At 39.0% G+C, this 13,625-nt stretch overlaps 1 protein-coding gene across 4 annotated transcripts in view; it reads left to right on the top strand.

Annotated features, from left to right (window-relative positions):
- Positions 1–13,625, top strand: part of LNPEP (leucyl and cystinyl aminopeptidase) — a 65,527-nt gene that overhangs the window by 7,454 nt on the left and 44,448 nt on the right. The window contains exon 1 of one of the 4 annotated variants that reach the window (XM_083817040.1): positions 3,727–3,871. The exons of the other annotated variants lie outside the window; for them this stretch is intronic. The gene's annotated coding sequence lies outside the window, so the exon portion shown is untranslated. Of the gene's footprint in view, positions 1–3,726; positions 3,872–13,625 lie in introns of those variants that run through there. 4 annotated transcript variants of the gene reach the window in all.

The raw sequence follows: 13,625 nt of genomic DNA, 5'->3' as shown, positions 1-13,625 counted from the left end.
ATGGCTATATGTAGTCAAGAAGATAGTCTACAGCCCCGAATACGGGAGCTTCAGAAGCTCAAGAAATTTAAGACAGCTTCCAGTGAGTCCCCAAGGCTGGATGCTTTTTCATTAGATCCCTGTGGTCAAAGATTTTCTATCATTTTAATTGCAAAACATAACCTTGATCAGGTTGGAAACAGGAAACTAAAAGGCTATCTAATAACATTAATTTTCAGTGCCCTCTTTCCCTTATGTCCTTGCATTTTGCCCAATCAGTGATTGAGGATAGAGTGCTGCCTTAATGCTGCTGGGGCTCGTGTAAGGTTTCCTCTCCCAGCAGCTAAAGAGGAGTGTCACTTAAAACAACCTTCTGCTCTTCCCTTCCCTCCACCTCCCCCTTACTTTTCACTGTGGAAGCCGAAGTCCTGCAGATTGAAAACTGACAACATTTGGCAAAGTGTGAATGGACATGATGTGCCTACGTTGGATGTCAAAATCTGGACGAAGCTTGAATTGGGTAGCTTTAAATTCTCCGGTAATCTCTACATACCTCCAGGGAAAGTTATATACTTATATTTTTGCCAATTGAATGGCTAAAGGATTCAGTAAATGATAGTCACTCTTTTTTATCTTCTGAAACATTTTATTTTTATTGACAGCAAAAACTGTAGTGATTTGAAATGACATATCAATAATTGTGTGCCAGTCTACTTAAAACTTTATTGCTAGATGTTGAAATGTAATTGATTCATGTGGTTCTTCAGCCTGAGGTCTTGCCAAAGAAAATGTGTTTGTGCTTTCCTTAAAAATCAGGAAAAGGCTTTAAGGAAGTCTTTCAGAAGCACCCAAGGCAAATAAACAGAGGCTTAAATGAGATTACACTCTCAGCTCATGTTTCTTATGGCAATTTAAGATAAGAGAGGGTTTGAAAACACATAACCATGTATTGTTTTAATTTCCATCATACAGCCTTGTTGGTGGAATTTTGCTCTAAGCTACATGCAAGAGCTTGCTATTGAAATATTTGATCTCGCATTTGTAAGTGGAATAAAAATAATTACAAAACAAAAAGGCAAAAGTAGGCCTTCCACTACAGGCAGGTGGAAGGGAAGTTGAATAGAGAGAGACCTTGTATGGCTTGGATCCTAGGTTGCCTTGTTTATTTTGGTTTGGAAAGTGGCATTTATCCACCTTTACAATTCAGGAAAAACAGTTCAAGTTAGGATCATACAAAAAATTGTGTTTTTTTTTTCTTTTTAAACTAGCATCTGCTTTGTGCATTTTTTGTTTGTCCTTCCCTTGTGACCCAATTAAAGAAGCAGTGATACATACTTAACGGCACAGATTCCTGTGAACCTCTACCAGTTTGGTTGCTCCTGTAGACTTGCTTGTCTCCTGAAATCAGTCTCCTGCAAAGTGGTGTTTGTCACTAGGATGCTGCCAGTACTTTGTGTCTTGGATGGATTTCCTGTAGTGCCTGCCTTTTGGTGAAAGCTTGCAGTAAAATTGTACAGAGGGTGGTCAGCACGTATGTTTGCACTTCAGTAATAACACCACAAAAAGCAACAGAGCCTGTCCTGTTTTTTATGACTGCCAAATGGAAACGTCTTTGTCTGTGTGGGTGAAGGGTGCAGACCTCTTAGCTATAACTGAAAAACACCCACTTTACTTCAGTGAGATAGTGGTTTATGTAAGGCTTTTAGAATTTATTCCGCCTGTGTCAGTGTTCTGTTCTGTTTTCTGTACTTAAGTAATACTAAGAGGACTAGTAAATGCTGCTTTATGCTCAAAGCACAAGTGGCTTTGATGTTTCTCTTTCTTCCTAAATGATTATGTTGATTATATAAAAGTACATATGCTTATATGTTCAGATGTGTGTTTTTGGTCTATTAAAAATGTGTAAATGTGATCTTGTAACATCATGGGAGGTAAGGGTATGCTCTTAGCCCACCTATTGCTTCTGTTCAGCAAGGCACATGTATGATACAAGGATTTCTGTAGGAATACGTCGTATTTCCTAATATTTCTTGATTGTGTTTTCTTCTATTGGATTATTCCCTTCTGAGTTCATTAAACCAAGAGAGAAAGTGGTGACACTAGTCCTGGAGCAGCCTAACTTGATTTTGTTTTTCAGAAATGTTTTTCGTATGAAAAGGTTCTAAAAATAAGATTTAACACATTTAAAATAACTGCAAGCATGAAATCTTTTATTTCTGAACTGAAATATACGTGGCTTCCCTCCTATGGAAATGTGGGGCTTGTGCCCCCGTACACTGCTTGTACCAGTAAATAAAAGTTCTGCTTAAGCTTTCTTCTTCTTGTGGTTTAACCCTGGCAGGTAGCTGAGCCCCACACAGCCTCTTGCTTACTGCCTGCAGTGGGATGGGGAGAGGGCCGTAAGTTACAGTGAGTAACCTCGCAGGTTAAGATAAGGACAGTTTACTAGGTAAGCCAAAAGCCCCATGCACAAGGAAAGCAGAACAAGGAACCCATTCTCTGCTTCCCATCTGCAGGCAGGTGTCAGCTGCTCCCAGCAAGGCAGGGCTCGTCACATACAACGGTTTGTTGGGTAGACAAACGCCGTCACTCCAAATGTCCCCCCTTCCTCCTGCTTTACCCCAGCTGTTATTGCTGACCATGACCCCACATGGCATGGGACATCCCTCTGGCCAGTGCCTTATCAGCACTGTTGTGGCCTCAAATCCAAAGCGCAGCACCATGACAGCTCTCATGAAGAAAACTAATTCTATCATAACCAAAACCATCGCAATTTCAAAGGGTGCAACTTGCTTCAAAGCAGAGCAATCAGAAACCTTGGACTGTAGATAGTTAAAATTTTGCATTGAACAGCAGTTGCCTTTCTGGTTTAAGAGTAACGATTGTTTGGAGGCATATGCGCTTTATACACCATAGCAGTCATCTGTGTACTTACTGACATGGAGCTCTGAATGTGTGGCCTCTCTGTAGGTACATAGTAACATATGTAAAAGCTATCTTAGAGAGTAAAGTATGTTCTGGATATTGATTAAATCCTCCCTTTGTGGGTCTTGCCAGCTGTGCATATTTAAGAGAAAATTACATTATGAGCTTCGTAGTGTGCGCATGTAGCTCTCTATTAGATTGTCCCTATTCGTTGCCAGTTGCCTTTGAGCCATGCCTGCTGAAAACTAAGAACTTGTAATGCTATTTATGAAGGTTACATTAGTGGCATGTTAAATCTGAGACAGGATTTCAAATGTCATGAAATTTAGATATGATCTGGTAGGAATAGTAATGTCATCACTTCCAACCTTGTTGGTTTGTGTTCTCTCTCTCCCCACTTCCTCTCTTTCTCTCGAGAATTAAGACATTTGTTATGTTTGCATGATTCTCAGATTTAACACCAAAGTGCTTTATGTTGCTGCTGTACGTGCTTGCATCGTTCCTCACTGCTCCTTCATTTATGTATTTTTTTTAATGTACTGTGTTGTTATGCTGAAAAAACAGTTACAAAACAGGCATAAAAAATGCAGTATTGGCTTTTCTGTGAGAGCTGGCTCTATCAGTTGTGTTTGATGCAGTTGAAATGCTGTCCCTGAGACTGTACTAATCTGTCCTTTTGCAAGTTGTTTACAGTGTCAAGGGGGAAATAGCCATAACGGTGGGAGGTTTTGCATGAAGTCTAAAGCTAGATAATGCCAGTAAGGCTGGGGGAAGGAAGTGTGTGCTGTGCTCTCATGGTTACGTCCTTGGGGAGGGTGGAGGTGGGAAATCATTCTCTGTTGCAGACTTACTGCTATACTGTCTGTAACGTGTGCTGTTGTTTTTTGATGCTGAAAGCCTCATGAAGGAAATCTGAGTTTCCCACGTGCTGTTGCAGAGTGTTGCTATTAGGCCACTAGGAAACATGGTAAGTAGTGCATAAATTTCACAGACAGGTGGGATTTTACCTGCACAGCTCTTACTGATCATCAGAAGTGGACCCAGGTCTGTACATGGCTCTGGAAAGGTCTAAAACTTGGCAATTCTTTTCCTTCTTTCAAATAGAAACACTTCAAATCCCAAATGGTAAGTGGAATAATTTTCATTGGGATTTTGGTAGAGAGAGAGCAAAGTTGTGTTTCAGTTTCTGTTGTTGTTTATGGTTTTTAAACTTTCAGGGCTTTTTATCAAATTGTCTTGGCACTGGGTGATAGTCATATGAAACTTTCTTTCAAGAGACTTTATTATATACGTACAGACCAAGAAAGACATTTGCGGGCCCAGTCTGCTCTCCTGGTAGTGGATTCCTGTGGGTTTGTCTTGTATCACTGTTTTCAGAAGGTACTTGAATATCCTCTTTGTTTTTTGAACATTAACTTTGTACCTTAACTGAACCAGTCATTTTGTGTTGGTTCCACAGCCCTCGATTGTAGGTATTAATTGCTGTCGAACCAACTGAGGTACTTGTGAGGGAGTATGGAAAATCATGTAAGCCCTTTTTGTTTGTGAGTAAAATCCATAAGCGGTTTGAGCTCACTCTCTAATGCCCAGTTCTGAAGGATTCCTGTCTCTTGCCTCTGTGTAGTGACTAAACACAGCTCAGAGCTTGAAAATTCAGAGTAGGGCCTGTAATGTTTCCATAGATGTTTCCATCCAAAGCAAATATTTACAGTCATGCCTTGGTCCTATTTATAATGAAGAAGTTGGCACGAACCTTTAATGAGCACGTACTCGTGCACAGCTCTGGTTTTGATCATGTCTGTCTGAGGAAAACCTGTCATTCTGGAGGTACTGTCAGCTCAGGGTGTTCCTCCCACAAATGGAAGATGAGGGTATATGCCTGCATCTACATGAAGAAGCCACAGAGCTGGGATATCCGTCAGGCTTTTGCATGCCCTTTGTCAAGGAGTTGTGGGTGTGTTCGTTGGATCCTGCTCGTCTGGAGAAGGGTGCTTCAGCTGAACTCGAGCCGTCTCCAGAAGTGCCATAGGAACTGGGGCCTTGTCGCATGTGGGTGCATTTGGGACCTCTGGGTGCTTCTTTTTGCATGATCAACTGGGAACTGCAATTTTTTGACAGGCTAGATTCTCTATTATGACCTGTAACTTTTGGAGCGGTCGATTCTACATTTGCAAGGTTCTTTTCAAGTGTCTTTTTTTTTTTTCTTAGAGAGAGTTCCCTTTGCCATTCTGTTGTCCTGTCTCCAAGATGGTAGGTTAAAGGAGGGCAAAATAATTTCAAGTAGGACTTCTGATTCCCTGAAATTCCACCAGCTATTTGTATCCGTGTTTTTAAGCTGACTGAAGGATATATAAATACGTTTTCTCACTGTGAAGAGGTGTTGATTTTTAAATTACGTGAATGGCATTGCGTGCTTTCGTATTTTAGCAACAGCAAATAATTGCTCTGTATAGCATTAAATTATAATCTTTTTCCTCAGAAGGAATTTGAAATGCATGGAACAGTTAGGGTGACTTGGGAAGGAAAACTGTAGTCAGAATCTTAGCATGACTAACATGCTTGTTGGTATTAGCTTTCTTTGCTGAACACACTACTTTGAAAAGATGAAATGAGCTTTTCTCTCTTTTTTTAAATAAATAATGGACTTTTTTTATAGACTAGTTGGAGACAGCCCAACGCACAACAGTGCGAGGAGGTACTTTACATTTTAGAACGAGCAACTAAACTGATGTGACAAGAAGTAATGATCATAAACCAAGAAGTACTTGGTTTAGAGCAGGCTGAAAAGATTTTTACTTCCTGAGAGAGATGGATGAAGCTCTGTGTTACAAGTTTATGTGATTATGTTGTTATTGCTTGTGATAAGTAATCTGAAATTCATTCCTTGTTGACAAGGGAAAGTTCTCTTCAAAACTGGAATGATAAAGAAATGGCAAATATGATGTCCAGATTGTGATCGAGTAATACTATGTATACTATTTCATTTTCTTTTAATATATAAAAGTACTATATGACAATCTTCTACTGTGTATAATGTAAAATTGGATATTTATGATTTTCATTTAAAGAGTAAAATGAAAAATCTTCCTCCCTTAAAAGTACTGCTTTGTTAAATTGTTTCACTCTAAATACCTGGTGGATGTTTACCCACTAGAAGAAATAATGTAATGCAGTCTTCAAGTGGTGATGAAGCACTGTTCCCACAAAATACAGCTTTGCAGCCAAAGGAGGGAAAACATGTAGATTTTTTTTCTTGTTCACTGCTCCAGTAATGAATAGTTGTATCTTTTGAAGAGCAGACTTCATAACTAAGGGATTTTTTACACGCATTTCTTGGGTGTGTAAATCTGATAGTGTATGCACACAGAGATCTGAATGTCTTAATCTAAGAGTTTACATTTGTCATCTGTGGGATCCATGCTCTATGTCCCTGCATAGAACTTCTGTGCAAGCTTCAGAGCTAGAAATCTCATAATGTGAGGAATTCACTTATATATGGACTATGAACAAATAGAATTTTTTCCACCACCCCGTTTCCTCTGTGGATTGGGGGAGAATCCAGAAATATTACTGCTTGTCTGGTGCACTGAAGCACAAGGTTTTGGTTAGGATTTTGCATAGGTTTCCCAGTATGTGCAGGGTTATTACATGAGAACTTCAAGAGTCTTGTGCCCGTCCCTTCCTACTCTTTCTAAAAGTGACTTCCTGTGTCCCAGGGAGCTGTGTCTGTGTACTGCACGTGAAAATAGCAACAGGGATTATTTACTGGCTGTGCTGTAAATCAGTTGTCCGTGGGCAAAATCTAGAAATCATGTAGTGCTTCTGTTAGGTGGTATTACAGAAACACAACAGAGCAGTTTTTAAAATTAATCTTTGATATTTAAGTACTTTTTTCCACTTAAATGTTTTTTTATTACTTCCTCCAAAGCCTTGAGGCATTTATTTGCTCTGCGCTTCTCTGAGAAGTGTTTACATATGTTCTTTCAGTGCCGTCCTGAAAAAGCATTCCTTTCTTGATAATGTCTTTTCCCTGCTTAACTGCTTAAATATTCAGATACATGCATTTGGCAGTACAGCATTTTCAGGCATTGCCGTAGGCACCTCAGTGTTGATTGGTCACAAAACAAGGCAGCAGCAAGGAAGAATTTTTAATTGGTCTAAATAAAAAGATTGTCAAGTTTTGCTTCTTCTGTAAATACAGATGCATTACTCATGTTAATGCTACTGAATTTTTTTGCTTCCCACCGTGAGTAGGTATGTTTGATTGATCAGGACTGTAACTATTAAGTATTATGTGTCATGGCATTGTGCAAAGAAATTGAATGTGTTTCTGGGAAATTCGTGATGCATTGCATTTAAGGTAGTATTTTTTGACAGCTGTGGTAAACCTGGAGCTCAGTTGTCAGGCACTTGTAACAACCAGTACAGTAGCAGGCAGTAATTGCTGCAGAGCTTCAGTGTGCAAACAAAGGCTCAACCATACCCATACTATAGGCTCAAAAGAGAGGGTTAGGGCAAAAGTGGGGGATAGAGGAAAGAAATTATGTTCCAAACCATCGTATCTGGACAGGCGATCAGAGTTCTCGGTTTGTATCCTTTCAGCTGGGCCTCACTGTCTTGTGTTAACTGTTGTTGTATTTGGATACTGTACCATATACAGGGGCAAGTATTGCTTCTTGTGACGGGGAGAAGGAAGAAAAGTGTCTGATTAGTATTTAGTTATTATTAGTAGTAATTAGTATTCTGATTAGTATTTAGTAATGTAATAACTATTTGTTTTTTTGTGATTAGTGTCAGTTTTTATACTTGCTGAAACCTTTGCAATTACAAGTATTTTAACTATTAAAAAGATTTCTGCAGTGGGTGTTTGGTTGTGTGTATGTGTCAAATATATTACTAACAATGGAATCGAAGACCTACAGAAGTCTTTTAAAGTCTACACGCAGTCTAAGGACTCAGTTATTTCTGAAGCGGCATCAAGTCCTCAGCCTCTGTGCAGGCAAGCTGAGATGCTGTGTCAGAGGGGCAGAGCTGAAGTTAGTTAGAAAGCAGAGGGTTTAGAAGTGGAGGGAGTCTCTGCTTCGAAACTAAAGTAAGGCAAGAGTTTGTTCAGAGTTCTTGACCAACCCAGGCTCTTAAATAAGGAAACACAAGTTAACTCCTCTGGTTACTGCTGCAGAAAATAGGCATACGGTGCTTCTAGTGAATCTGTCCACTTCAGTGCTCAGAGGAGTAGGATGAGCCTCGAGCAGGATCACATCTTCAATCATTCATCTTCTGCTGGGTTAGCAGTAAGAGGAAGCCCAAGACCTGCTTCCTCAAGAAGAAGACGAACAAAGAGGGGAACACAAAGCTTACAACTCTGGGACATCTTGGACACAGGTGCTGGGGAAGGATGGAGGATGAAGGATGGAGAATTTGGGGGATGTGGTGAGAGGTCAATATATCTTTCTGCTAAGAGGTGGAAGTGGTGATCCAGGAAAGGGAATAGACACAATGATGTTCATTATGTGCTGTTCCACCGGGTTTTGATAGCTGGGAACACAGTATGCTGTAGGCAAAGAAACTGAGAAAGGCTGTGAAAGTTCAGCAGTCTACTTGATTAGGTCTGATAAGACTCACCTTGAAGTGGTGAGTAATCAGTGAAATAGACCAGAAGGTGCTAATGGTAAGGTAAAGAAAATGTAGGCTCGGTTTCAGGTTTCTGCACATTTTGTGGAGAATAGGGACTACATGCAAAGTCTGGATTGACCATCAGTTGAGTTGGCCGTTTGTGACGGAGAGGACCGGACTACATAGCTCCACTGGCTCTGGGCAGTGCTAAATTCCTCCTGTCAAGTCTTCAGATTCAGCAGGGATGGCTGGGAATTCACCTTGACAAGTAAGAGAGGTGGTCTCCTTTCTAGTGCCTCAACAGGTGATGAAGTTACTGTGTGCTCAGTGTTTGGGTGGACTGAAAGGCTCCATCCCAATCCTCCTGTCCCGGCTGTGGACTTTAGGGTGATGGGGTCTGTTTATTTGTACTGTTTGCACTAGCTAGCTGTTTAAAATCCATATTCTGCTTCATTGATACACTCCATGCTCGGAAAGCATGCTTTTCTTTCACAGCCCCTGATGCAGCATCAACAGAGAATTAAAGCATAAATCAAAGTATGGATTAATTCTAAGTCCATTTGGTTTTGACTAATTGACTTGTATCTTCTGTATAATTCTTTCTTCAGATCATGACGTGAAAATGGTTCACCTAAGCAAGCAACCAGTCCTAAGGCTAGAGATAATGTGGAGTGCTACCAGTACTACATGGCCGAGGGGACTTTTCTTGTCCATAATTCATGAGATTATTAACTATTTCTAAAGCATTATGCCCCAGGTTTCTTACAAAACTGAGGTTAATTCTGATTTGATCAGTAGGTTTTGAAATTGAGAAGACAGAAGGCAACTCTGATGCTGCATCCAAACACTGAGCGCCTAAAGAAGGCTGTAGGTGGGAGGAGCTTTAGGTACATGTAGGCTGGGTGGTTATTGGCCCATGCAGCCAGGAAATCATCACTTATACTTGTATTCGTTGAGAGCTTTGGGGGGGGGCGGGGGGGAACAGATCTCATCTAATGGTTGAGATAATGTCAGCCACGCATTCAAATCCTGTGCAAAAGATCTTAACATACAGCATAGAAATAAGACATAATAGACAGGTATCACCCAAATGCATATCCAAATAAAAAGGGAAGGGGGAATTAGAAGCAGCAACATTGCCTCAGTATTCATCACTTTTAAGGATTTTATTCGTACAGTCTTAATTTCTCTTTCATTAGTCTATTGATATAAAATACTGTAAAAGTATTAAGTTTTTAACTTTTGTATCTTGATCTTTTTTGTCTTATCTCATTTGCTGAAGTGGTGAAGTGGGGTGGAGTGTTTGAAACACTTCCTTCCCAGCTTGATTCATGAAACTCCTTTCTAACTTACCTGATTATGCGGTTCATAAGTAGCATTAACTAGGGGAGTTGACCTTATTTTTGTCTTTATATTTTGAAAACAAAAATCAAGCTGCTTTCTTTGAAAATGTTAACTATGAAAGTTTGTGTGCATTTTCAAAGGCTACCAATTCCAGTGTTTAATTGGAGATTTACCAGCTAAGTCCCTGCTTCTCTGTGAGCCGAGGCTATTTTATGGCTTTAAACTGTTGAAAAGATAAGATACTGGATAAGTTGTACCTGTTGTCTTAAGCTCAAACATTGGTTTACGGTAATGAAAATTCTAATCAGTGCTGTTTGGAACTAGTGATTTTTCTTTAATTGGCTGAAGAAAGCAGTCTCCACTGAGAAAATGATTGCACTTTCTGAAATATTTCTCACCTTTTGCATTTATATAGAATTTCCAGTGCAGTATGTAGGATCTCAGTTTTCTGCAAAGTGCTTTTGTATATCAGTGTTAGCACCTGTGAAGTTGAACCTATGTTTTGGAATGGTGTTTTGGGCTGCCAATCTCCATTCCTTCCCCTCACCTATGGCAGGAACAATAACTGCAACAATAGTTTTGGCTGATAATAAAATCAGGATTTGGAAGAAGATGTACAAGGAGTCCAGTATGGGGTGTACGAGTGAGTGTTCCCCTCTTCCATGAAAGATTTAATGCTTTGCAGTTCAGGTTTTTAGAGATTGATTGATTGATTTTCCTGCTAAGCTGTATTGTTAGTAAACTAACATTAAGAGGAGCAAACCTGGCCATATAGGTTTTATTTTTACAATTCAATGATATATGTAGTAAGTAACTCAATGTAAGTTAAGGTTTATGGCTTTGATTAGGTAAATGTGAAAGATGGGTCTATGCCAAAATGAGTCAACAAAAACTTTAAACAGTATATTGTGTTGCTGTTCTAGAGTAGCGTTCCTGAAATTTTAATCAGGACATTTCAGAGATATGTGAAACATTAACAGAACATTTTCCTCTCCTTGTCCTCCTTTTATTTGAGGTTGTCAATGCAGGTTTGGGGATAGGCAATTCAGGAGACAGTGTGTAACCTTTTAATAGTTTTGCCAAATTCTCATTGTCCCAAATGTCTGGAGTCACATTTTAGACAACTCTTCAATGTGAAAAAATACATTTTTGTTCCTAAAGTCAAGTTGAGCCTTTTTTCTCCTGCCAGGCATTATGAATAATTTTTTTCTAATCACATGCTTAACGATTTGTACACTTAAAATGTACATTTGTTTTAAAATTGAAATCAAATTTAAACATTGGTTTAATTTCAACAAGTCCATATAATCCTTGAAAGCTTGCTGGGTATCATCTCTGCTGTTTTCCCCTACCTTGTTTTCCTCCGCCCTGTTTTCAAACTACGTAATGCAAGTTCCTCTTTTTTTATCTTTCACACATAGGATGTGTGAAAAATTTCACTATGTAAATCTAAAGTAGGTATATTTTCGTTTTTGCTTCTCATAAGTACAGATGAATACTGTACTGTAACATGTTTATCCTTTACTTAAAGAACAGATTCTGCAGCAAATATGCATTATTTACAAATGAATCTTACTTACAAGTTTTGTAGTGCTAGGTATACGTAGATGTTTGCACAGAGAATATTAAAGACACTAGCTCAGAAAATTGTACGGCTTTATCTTGTCTATAATAGTGTGGGTTTTTCTGGTAGTGTAATGCTTCCAAAACTTGCTTTTCAGATACGATAAAATGAGACTTAATTCACTAAGTAAAATATGAATATAGGTTTTACAGCAAACATTCTTCTGATATCTAATTTTCAAGCTTTTTTTCTTTCCTTGACAACAGTTATATGAACAGTTATATTTCAGTTTATGTTGAAAATACTGCTTTTGATATAAAAGAGTGCAGTGACTTCACATACGTTATTTCCGCAGTTTCTTCATTGGCTCTTCCTTGTGCCATGATGTTAGTTACTGAGAGGGATTAAATCATTTCAGAAACAATAACATTTGTACAGTCTTTGTGTACATTATTACATATTTATATACATCATATTTGTCCTGTATACATATACCTTTATGCCGTTTGCCTGAGCTGAAGAGTGTAAAGCGAATTTTCTGAATGCCAAAGGAATGGTGGAGCCTTTGCTGTGTGGAGCAGTATTTGTTCTGGCTGGCACCTTTTCCTCAGCCTCACTTTACCACCATGGTAGCAGGTTCATTGCTTGCTATCTATGCTGATACCTTGCAACTGTTTCACCACTGATTCTAGCAAACATGACCATTAAATAAACAACAAATATAAAACAGATCTTTAAAAGGAAAATAATACCTTGAAGTTACTTTTTGTCCTGTTGTATGGTCTTAAGAAATGCCACATCTTTCCTGGAGAGAAAACTGATGTGGTTTGTTTGTGGGATTTGATGTTTGGTGAGCAGCTGATGCTGTTAAAGAAAAGCTCAGCAGTGTAAAAGATGGGTGTAAAAATTAGGTATCTAAAAAGTACTGTGGACCTGGATAAATGTATCCCCATTGATAAACATCATTAGCTCTTCCTGAAATCATTCATTGCACAGAGTTATTTGACATAATATCAGTGAGTTGCTTGTTTGAGGACTGTAACTTTAGTGCAGCTAGCTCTTAGTACATAATTTGAGTTGCAATGTTCAAGCTGTTAGAATGAGAGCTCTGCTCTTCTCTGCTTCCATTGAATCTTGGGGGTTGACTGAGTTTGTGTGGGTTATGTTGTTTTAATCAATAATAGACTAACTAGTTCCCTGTTGTACATTTCTTGAGTTTTCTTGGTACTGGCACAGCTGAAATAGCAGGTACTCCTGTTTTCACTGTCAAAACATCAAGGCAAGGGAAAGACATTGACCATTAAATGCATAATATGCCAAATTTATAAATTTATCCATCCAGTTTTGCTGAGTCACTGGACATTTCCCTGGAACATGCGTGGCTTTGTTAGTGTCTGCTTATCTGAGGATGGTGTTCTCTTCCTTCCATACAAAGTGCCTCACTTTCAGCCTCAGGTAGCAAAACAAGTCATTTGTTCATAGTTTCTCTGTGTTCCCTGGTGGGCCCTTTTCGGACACACTGGCAGATTAGTAAGTTCATGTTCCTACACAACACTAACTCTGTACCTCTCTCCTATTACTTAAAATGCATAGAAGTGGTTTTACCTGCAGTGGGAATCAAATTTTACTCCAGCTTAGTAGGCATGCTTTACAGAGAGAAAACCTTTTGGTCTGGCCATGAGTTTTACTACGTCTGCTCGTCTGTGACAACATGCTGCCCAGTTGCTTTTTGGCTTCCTGGTTGTTCTGGGGTAATGGACAGTTTCCTGTGCTTATCTCTGTGATAGGGGCTCAGTTGCTGCAAAATGATAGGTGCTACTGTAATTATTTTATTTCTTTTAGTAAAAACACTGCATGACACCTGCACATTAATTGAAGATGATATTGTGATGAACTTACAGTCTCAAAAAGTGATGATGGTCTGCCTAACTGTACCAGCGGGATTGATTGGATTTATTTTTTAATATTTTAACCTCTTAACTGGGATATGCAAGGCTGAAAAAAAAAAACAAATGTCACAGCATTTTCTACGTACATTTTAAAAGGGAATAAATCTGGGGAATAGACCAATTAAATTAATGTAAAAAATTAGAGTGAGTTTTCAGTTTCAAATCAGACACAAGACCTGATAATATATATCACCATCACTCATAATGAGATTTGTTACATGTTGTTGTCTGAAGCTTTTATACATCGTCTG

This window comes from Anser anser, assembly GCF_964211835.1.
Source record: "Anser anser genome assembly, chromosome: Z".
In the NCBI taxonomy this organism is placed as follows: domain Eukaryota; kingdom Metazoa; phylum Chordata; class Aves; order Anseriformes; family Anatidae; genus Anser; species Anser anser.
This window is presented reverse-complemented; position numbering and strand designations above follow the sequence as displayed.